This window comes from Triticum aestivum, chromosome 1D (assembly GCF_018294505.1).
Source record: "Triticum aestivum cultivar Chinese Spring chromosome 1D, IWGSC CS RefSeq v2.1, whole genome shotgun sequence".
NCBI lineage: Eukaryota > Viridiplantae > Streptophyta > Magnoliopsida > Poales > Poaceae > Triticum > Triticum aestivum.
The window spans coordinates 63,795,663-63,805,424 of NC_057796.1; positions in this window are offsets into that span (position 1 = coordinate 63,795,663).

Here is a 9,762-nt window from a genome sequence, read left to right on the forward strand (position 1 = left end):
AAAGGATAGTAACATTGTCCCTTCTCTCTTTTTCTCTCATTTTTTTGGGCCTTCTCTTTTTTTATGGCCTTTCTCTCTCTTTTTTATTCCTCACTTGGGACAATGCTCTAGAAAATGATGATCATCACACTTCTATTTATTTACAACTCAATGATTACAACTCGATACTAGAACAAAGTATGACTCTATATGAATGCCTCCGGTGGTGTACTGGGATATGCAATGAACCAAGAGTGACATGTATGAAAGAATTATGAACGGTGGCTTTGCCACAAATACTATGTCAACTACATGATCATGCAAAGCAATATGACAATGATGAACGTGTCATGATAAACGGAATGGTGGAAAGTTGCATGGCAATATATCTCGGAATGGCTATGGAAATGCCATAATAGGTAGGTATGGTGGCTGTTTTGAGGAAGATATAAGGAGGTTTATGTGTGAAAGAGCGTATCATATCACGGGGTTTGGATGCACCGGCGAAGTTTGCACCAACTCTCAATGTGAGAAAGGGCAATGCACGGTACCGAAGAGGCTAGCAATGATGGAAAGGTGAGAGTGCGTATAATCCATGGACTCAACATTAGTCATAAAGAACTCACATACTTATTGCAAAAATCTACAAGTCATCAAAAACCAAGCACTACGCGCATGCTCCTAGGGGGATAGATTGGTAGGAAAAGACCATCGCTCGTCCCCGACCGCCACTCATAAGGAGGACAATCAAAGAACACCTCATGTTTCAAATTTGTTACATAACGTTTACCATACGTGCATGCTACGGGACTTGCAAACTTCAACACAAGTATTTCTCAAATTCACAACTACTCAACTAGCATGACTTTAATATCACTACCTCCATGTCTCAAAACAATCATCAAGCATCAAACTTCTCTTAGTATTCAACACACTCATAAGAAAGTTTTTACTAATCTTGAATACCTAGCATATTAGGATTTTTAAAGCAAATTACCATGCTATTTAAGACTCTCAAAATAATCTAAGTGAAGCATGAGAGATCAATAGTTTCTATAAAACAAATCCACCACCATGCTCTAAAAGATATAAGTGAAGTACTAGAGCAAAAACTATATAACTCAAAAGATATAAGTGAAGCACATAGAGTATTCTAATAATTTCCGAATCATGTGTGTCTCTCTCAAAAGGTGTGTACAGCAAGGATGATTGTGGTAAACTAAAAAGCAAAGACTCAAATCATACAAGACGCTCCAAGCAAAACACATATCATGTGGTGAATAAAAATATAGCTCCAAGTAAAGTTACCGATGGAAGTAGACGAAAGAGGGGATGCCTTCTGGGGAATCCCCAAGCTTTGGCTTTTTGGTGTCCTTAGATTATCTTGGGGGTGCCATGGGCATCCCCAAGCTTAGGCTCTTGCCACTCCTTGTTCCATAATCCATCAAATCTTTCACCCAAAACTTGAAAACTTCACAACACAAAACTCAGCAGAAAATCTCGTGAGCTCCGTTAGCGAAAGAAAACAAAAGACCACTTCAAGGTACTGTAATGAAATCATTCTTTATTTATATTGGTGTGAAACCTACTGTATTCCAACTTCTCTATGGTTTATAAACTATTTTACTAGCCATAGAATCATCAAAATAAGCAAACAACACACGAAAAACAGAATCTGTCAAAAACAGAACAATCTGTAGTAATCTGTAACTAACGCAAACTTCTGGAACTCCAAAAAATCATCCAAAATAGGACGACCTAGACAATTTGTTTATTGAACAGCAGCAATTGGAATCAATATTTTATCACGTTCTGGTGCTTTTTAACAATTGTTTTCGTGAACAGAAAGTTTCTGGAATTTTCTGCAAGATCAAATAACTATCATCCAAGAAGATCCTATAGGTTTAACTTGGCACAAACACTAATTAGAACATAAAAACACATCTAACCAGAGGATAGATCAAATATGTATTCCTAAACAGAAGCAAAAAGCAAAAAAACTAAAAATAAAATTGGGTTGCCTCCCAACAAGCGCTATCGTTTAACGCTCCTAGCTAGGCCTTGATAATTTTCATGATCCTCACATCAAAGACAAGAATTAAAGCACAAAGAGGGCATCATAGAACACGTGATAAACACATCTAAGTCTAACATACTTCCTATGCATAGGCATCTTATAGGCAAACAAATGATCATAGCAAGCAAAAACTAGCATATGCAAGGAAGTGGAAAGAAACAATAGCAATCTCAACATAACGAGAGGTAATTTATTATCATGAAAATTTCTACAACCATATTTTCCTCTCTCATAATAATTACATGTGGGATCGTAAGCAAATTCAACACTATAGCTATCACATAAAATATTTTCAACACGATCCACACGCATGCAAAGTTGACACTCTTCCAAAATAGTGGGATTAACATTAACTAAAGTCATGACCTCTCCAAACCCACTTTTATCAAAAATTTCATAAGAATGAATATTCTCCAAATATGTGGGATCTAAAGTTGACACTCTTCCAAAACGACTTTCAATAATATTGCAAACATTATTATCAATCTCATATTCATCATGGGGTTCAAATGAATTTTCAAGATCATAAGAAGAATCACCCCAATCATGATCATTGCAACAAGTAGTAGACATAGCAAAACTAGCATCCCCAAGCTTAGGTTTTTGCATATTATTAACACAATTGACGTCAAGAGAATTTATAGTAAAATCATTGCAATCATGCTTTTCATCGAAGGAACTATCAAGTATGGGTGCAATAGCAACGATCTCATGTTTAACATAAGGAACTATAGAAAATTCATCTTCATAAATATTGGAATCATGGCCACAAGAATAGCAAGCATCATATTCATCAAGGATATTTCAATCAAATCATTGGAATCATCATTATCTATAGATTCATGCATATCATTATTTTCTTCCAAAGCAACAGTCATTCTCTCAATAAGTTCTTTGACATAGACATTATGAGCATAGTTTTCATTGCAATATTTAAGTATGTCAAAATTTTCAGATTCATAGAGAGTAATATCATACTTTTCAATCAAAGAAGCAACTTCATAAGCACCCTTAAAAGCAACAAATTCTTCAATTTGTTCGATATCATAGTAACTATAAACACCCTTTGCATAAGAAGATAAGATTTCATTATCATTAAACTCACATAGGTAGGGAAGGTGTTTTTTAGGGTTCTTAGAGCAACAAGTAAAATCACAAATTTCACAAAGATTCCAAGCATAACACAACAATTTGTTTATTTGATTCCATAAGAGTTTCCCTTTTTCAGAAAAACGGTGACGCACAAAATGAGCATGCTCATCTAAAGATTTCCCATCAACTAGGCTAACTGGGGTTTCAGCACGAGCGCATAAGGATCAAAGATGATGCAAGTAGAACACTTTAAGTGGATCCATATCAATAGATTTTTAGCAAGCAAAGATGCAAGCAAATAGAAGGCACATGGAAACACAAAAAAAGGACATACGGGAAGAAGGCGAAGAAAAGGCGAATAAAACAGCAAGGGTGAAGTGGGGGAGAGGAAAACGAGAGGCAAATGGCAAATAATGTAATGCGGGAGATAAGGGTTTGTGATGGGTACTTGGTATGTTGACTTTTGCGTAGACCTCCCCGACAACGGCGCCAGAAATCCTTCTTGCTACCTCTTGAGCACTGCGTTGGTTTTCCCTTGAAGAGGAAAGGGTGATGCAGCAAAGTAGCATAAGTATTTCCCTCAGTTTTTGAGAACCAAGGTATCAATCCAGTAGGAGGCTACGCGCAAGTCCCTCGCACCTACACAAAACGAATAAATCCTCGCAACCAACGCGATAAGGGGTTGTCAATCCCTACACGGTCACTTACGAGAGTGAGATCTGATAGATATGATAGGATAATATTTTTGGTATTTTTATGATAAAGATGCGAAGTAAAATAAAAGCAAAGTAAAAAGCAAAGGAAATAACTAAGTGTTGGAAGATTAATATGCTGAAGATAGACCCGGGGGCCATAGGTTTCACTAGTGGCTTCTCTCAAGAGCATAAGTATTTTACGGTGGGTGAACAAATTACTGTTGAGCAATTGACAGAATTGAGCATAGTTATGAGAATATCTAGGTATGATCATGTATATAGGCATCACGTCCGAGACAAGTAGACCGACTCCTGCCTGCATCTACTACTATTACTCCACACATCGACCGCTATCCAGCATGCATCTAGAGTATTAAGTTCATAAGAACAGAGTAACGCCTTAAGCAAGATGACATGATGTAGAGGGATAAATTCATGCAATATGATACAAAACCCATCTTGTTATCCTCGATGGCAAAAATACAATACGTGCCTTGCTGCCCCTACTGTCACTGGGAAAGGACACCGCAAGATTGAACCCAAAGCTAAGCACTTCTCCCATTGCAAGAAAGATCAATCTAGTAGGCCAAACCAAACTGATAATTCGAAGAGACTTGCAAAGATAACAAATCATACATAAAAGAATTCAGAGAAGATTCAAATATTGTTCATAGATAAACTTGATCATAAACCCACAATTCATCGGTCTCAACAAACATACCGCAAAAGAAGATTACATCAAATAGATCTCCACAAGAGAGGGGGAGAACATTTGATTGAGATCCAAAAAGAGAGAAGAAGCCATCTAGCTAATAACTATGGACCCTAAGGTCTGAGGTAAACTACTAACACTTCATCGGAGAGGCTATGGTGTTGATGTAGAAGCCGTCCGTGATGGATGCCCCCTCCGGCGGAGCTCCGGAACAGGCCCCAAGATGGGATCTCGTGGGTACAGAAGGTTGCGGCGGTGGAATTAGGTTTTTGGCTCCGTATCTGATTGTTTGGGGGTACGTAGGTATATATAGGAGGAAGGAGTACGTCGGTGGAGCAACGTGGGGCCCATGAGGGTGGAGGGCGCGCCCAGGGGGGTTGGCGTGCCCCCCTACCTCATGGCTTCCTGCTTTGTTTCTTGACGTAGGGTCCAAGTCCTCTGGATCATGTTCATTTCGAAAATCACGTTCCCGAAGGTTTCATTCCGTTTGGACTCCGTTTGATATTCTTTTTCTGCGAAACTCTAAAATAGGCAAAAAACAGCAATTCTGGGCTGGGCCTCCGGTTAATAGGTTAGTCCCAAAAATAATATAAAAGTGAATAATAAAGCCCAATAATGTCCAAAACAGAAGATAATATAGCATGGAGCAATCAAAAATTATAGATACGTTGGAGACGTATCACTGCTCGTCATCATCGGCCTCCTCCCCACCAAATCTGCCGTGCGGACCACCCTGCTCTCCCGGCGGTGGCGCTACCTCTGGCGCCGCGTCCCCCTCAACCTCACCGTCGACAGCTGCATCTGCAACGGGGATTGCAAACGCATGGCCGCAGTCTCCAAGATCCTTTCATCGCACCCTGGGCCAGCCAGACGCCTTGACATCCGCATGTCAAGTACCAACTGCAAGGTCCAACCCAAGTTCGAGGAGTGGTTCTTATCCCCCGCCCTAGATCTGCTCGAGGAGCTCAGCTTTGAAGTTGGACGATGTCGCTCTCTGCCGCCGTCCGCGCTTCGCCTCGCGCCAACGCTGCGCCGCGCCAGCTTCAGCTCCTGCTATCTTCCCCAGATTAATGCCGCGCCCGCCCTTCTTCTCCCTCAACTCAAGCAGCTCGACCTCTTCGACGTTGTCATCTCGAAAAAGGCTATGGAGCACCTGCTCCGCAGCTGTACTGTGCTCGAGTACCTTCGTCTTGAGCAGATCCACGGGTTCATTAGCGTCCACATTGCCTCGACGAATCTCCGATGGATTTATGTGTCTTGCTGGCCCCGCAACAAGACATCAATTGGGAAGAGATCACTCCAGCTGTTCCACGTTATGGTCATTGAGAATGCGCCTTTCCTTGAGAGATTGCTTGTATCGGATCTAGAAGGTCCAACAAAAATCAGGGTCATTGACGCGCCGAAATTGACAGCGTTGGTGCACTCGTCTGCCAAATTCTCCGAACTCTTTATTGGATCCGTAATCGTTCATGTACAGCACACATCTTCTTCTCCGTCTTCTTGAAATTCACATTTTTAAATTTCTTCTTGATGTATTTACGACCGTCTTCCAGAAAATGATTCCCACAAGCTTGACCCAGTCTATGCGCACAGTGAAGATCTTGGCAATAAAATCTATCGGCCCCAATCTGGATCAAGTTGTTGGATTCCTTACATGCTTTCCGTGCATGGAGAAGCTACTCATCGAGGTGAAACTTCTTTACTATTAGTAAATGGTAATCACAACGTAGCTCAAATTTTTCGTAATTTTCCCAAATTACGATGACAAGTGTAGTGTTCAAAATTGCATCTACGCACTGCACCGAAAGAAATGTTTTTAGTATTTTTTCTCACGTGATCACCTGCATCGTTTTTGTTGTTGTACTACTATAGTAGCCTAGGCTAGTCATAGTGGAAAGTAACTTAGACTACTCCAGTAACTCTATGGTTACCCTAAGAGCAAGTACTACCTCCGTCCTCGTTTACTCTTCCTATTTTGTAGTATCAAAATTTGACCATAGATTTAACTGACAAAATGTTAATGCATGTCACTAAGAACTATATCATTGGATTCGTATTTGAACATAATTTCAAATGGTGTAATTTTTAGTGACATGCATAGGCATTTTCTTACATAAATATATGGTCAAAATTTTATACTAAATAAGAGGTAGTACAAAAGTGGGCTATAACGGCCCTCCACTATGTAGGCCAAAACACGTGCCAAATTCACTTGTGATGCATTCGGCATCGATGCCCCTCCACTGCTCACCTGGTGCCCTAATTTGGATCACCTACTTTGCTCCGGTGCCAAATTAACTCATGCAATGAAAAAACACTTGCGTGGGAGAGAGAGAGGACTGAGGCAATAAGAAAACACTTGTTTGGGAGAGTGAGAGGCTGGTGTAGTTGGTTTGATTGATTTGTTTATACATGTGGGTCTGTGTGCACAGCGGTGCCAACTCTCTCACATCGCGAGAGCGGTGCCAAAATCTTTTGATTTGACATCGATGCGTATTATGGCATCGACCACATAGTGGAAGGCAACAAATGCCCAAGCTCTTCACGTACTCCTAGGTAAATGAGAGGAAAGAGAAAGAGAGAGTGAGAGAGTGAAAAAATATCACTAGCCAGCCAACCCTACCGTATGAGCGAATGATATTGGTACCTCTTGATGACACGACAATCTTATACAGCCAGCTGCTCTAATATGTTATCTTCTTTTGCAGATAAAAAAAGACCCGAAAGTGAAAAATGTTCTGCACTATAACAATCTCATCGAATGCCTTGATCTCCATCTTTCAGAAATTGATTTGATCGACTATCGAGGCAGCACATCTGAGATTAAATTGGCCAGGTTCTTTGTTCTGGAGGCAAGTGTGCTCAAAGTAATGAGGTTTGGCGTTCTCTGGCGCAACAATGAATGGCGTGCTGATCACCGCAAGTGTCTAAGCCTAAATGACAAAGTCCCTGCAGAAGCTGAATTTGTTTTTGAAACATCAAGTGGCCAGAGACTCGAAAACTTATTTGCCCATTAGTGACTTGTCAGGGCGGTGGATTTTAGTTTGTACGATAATGTTGCATCCACCTAAAGTAACGAGAGTTCTTACGTAAACTTCCTAGTAATTCCCTCTTCGTAGGTGCAGCATTACTCCTAACATTTGTAATATCGGTTTGAAACTTGTAATATTGCCATGTCCTATTCCTACGTTTTCAAAATCCCGCGAATCAAACAGGTCCTGAGTTGGTGATGATGTTGTGCCTGCCATGTTTCACCAATAGCCGTCGGATCTAGATCTGACGTATACAAACCAAACTTCTCCAGTTTTGCAAAAAGATGCCCGCACCTGTTCCCTATTTACAAACAACTCCTTGTCTCTCACAATCAGCCTTATCTCCTCCCCACCACATCTAGAAGGCCATGGAAAAATCTGGCGCGATGGCCGCTACCAGCGCTGTCCACCCCTCAATCTTAGTGTTCCGTGCAATGCATGGGCATCTACGCACGGGAAATTATGTCGAACACGGCTAGTTGTAAGCAGGCTAGGTCTACAGCCATGATGATAGTGACTGCAGACGGTGAGGCTAACTATGGTATGCCGAACTCGGCGCCTATACTCAGGTGTCATCTCCGGCGTAGGGTCTTGTCACTTCACTGTGAGGAGCAGCACGTAATAATTTGACCAACGGGTAGTACAGTGCTACTACATTGGTAGTACTACTACTACTAGTACTAGCACCACCGTCTGGATTTAGTAGTACTACCACGTCCATCTGGATTTAGTATTTGACTAGCAATATCTAGTAATGCATGTCACAAAAATGTACTACTCCCTCTGTAAATAAATACATGGTGTATTGTTTTATTCTTATCGGCGAGGTAAGTTAATGTCTTTTTGCTACTTAATAGGATTACATGCAATCAACTAACCACCGCATGTGATGTTTGGTAGTCTCAAGTCATTGAAAGCATGCACGGGCATGGAAGGGGACGCAACTTCATTGACTTACTGCACCTGCCTTTGGGTGTATGACACATGGGTCCAACGGGTGGCTGGCCAACCAGTCATACAGCCAAATGTAGGTGCAGTAGAGGGGCGAGGAGTAGATGGCCAACACGCACGTGAATTCAACACAGTCTGCACTTCTCATATAAAGGCTCCCGCCAGTCCAATCTATGAAATCCTACGCACCTACGCACCCAAGGGCAAGAGTGATCAATCCAATCGCAAGATCAGTTGACTAGAAGCTAGACCCATGGAGGCGATGAGCGCGAGCATCAGCCGGCTGTGCCAGATGGTCCATGACGCCGGCCTGTGGCCCGGCACCGAGGAACGTCTCCAGGTAGTGCTTGAGGCCGCCAGGGCGAGGGGCCGCTTGGACGACAGATTCGTCTCCTTGTTCGACAAGGTCCTCGTCAACTTCCGCAACAAGTTCACCGTCGTCAAGAAGCTCGTGGACGATATTGACGTACGCCTCCAGCCCACGCGCCCAGGCTCTGCGATGCCTGCCAGCCTCAATGGCCTCTATGGTGACAACCTCTTTGACGCACTAGTGGCCCTGCGACTGCCCGCCGTCGCGCCGGAGAATGTCCACCTCAAGGTCTCGCTCGCCGCGCAGCGCCTGGCACAGCAAGACACCATCGACATAATCACCCACGTCTACGTGCAAATCGTCCACAAGGACTACTACATGCAAGAGGAGGACGATAGGACGCTGGCCTTCTTGTACCGCAGGGCAACCTTGGACGGCATTATTTAGAAGCACGTTGAGCTTGCCGCCAACGCCGCTGCTCCTCACACGTCGGTTGGTGACCCGGTGCACTAGAGCGTGAGGATGTCGTTGATGGATCCGTATGTATCTTTATCTTTCCGTCAAATCCATGTAGTAGTATATGGTACTACTAGTAATTATCTTACCTTTCGCATCAACTTCATAATTTTCCTACGTACTCCATGCATGAACCGTGCCAGAACCAAACTTCTCATTACTCTAGGGAAAATCGTTATTTCTATCTATCGGTCGCCCCATGGAGCAGAACCAAATTTTACAAGTTACAAGTTCAAAAGGAAAAGCCTGCCGTGTTCATGTCGCACCCCCACACGGTTTGTCCGGCACGCCACTCAAGGGGGAATGTGTGCTGTGTTGCATTTTCACTTACAAGTGGGACCGCAGTTGAGCAAACCGACTATCGGCAAACCCCCACCCCGCCCACCACACGATGGCTG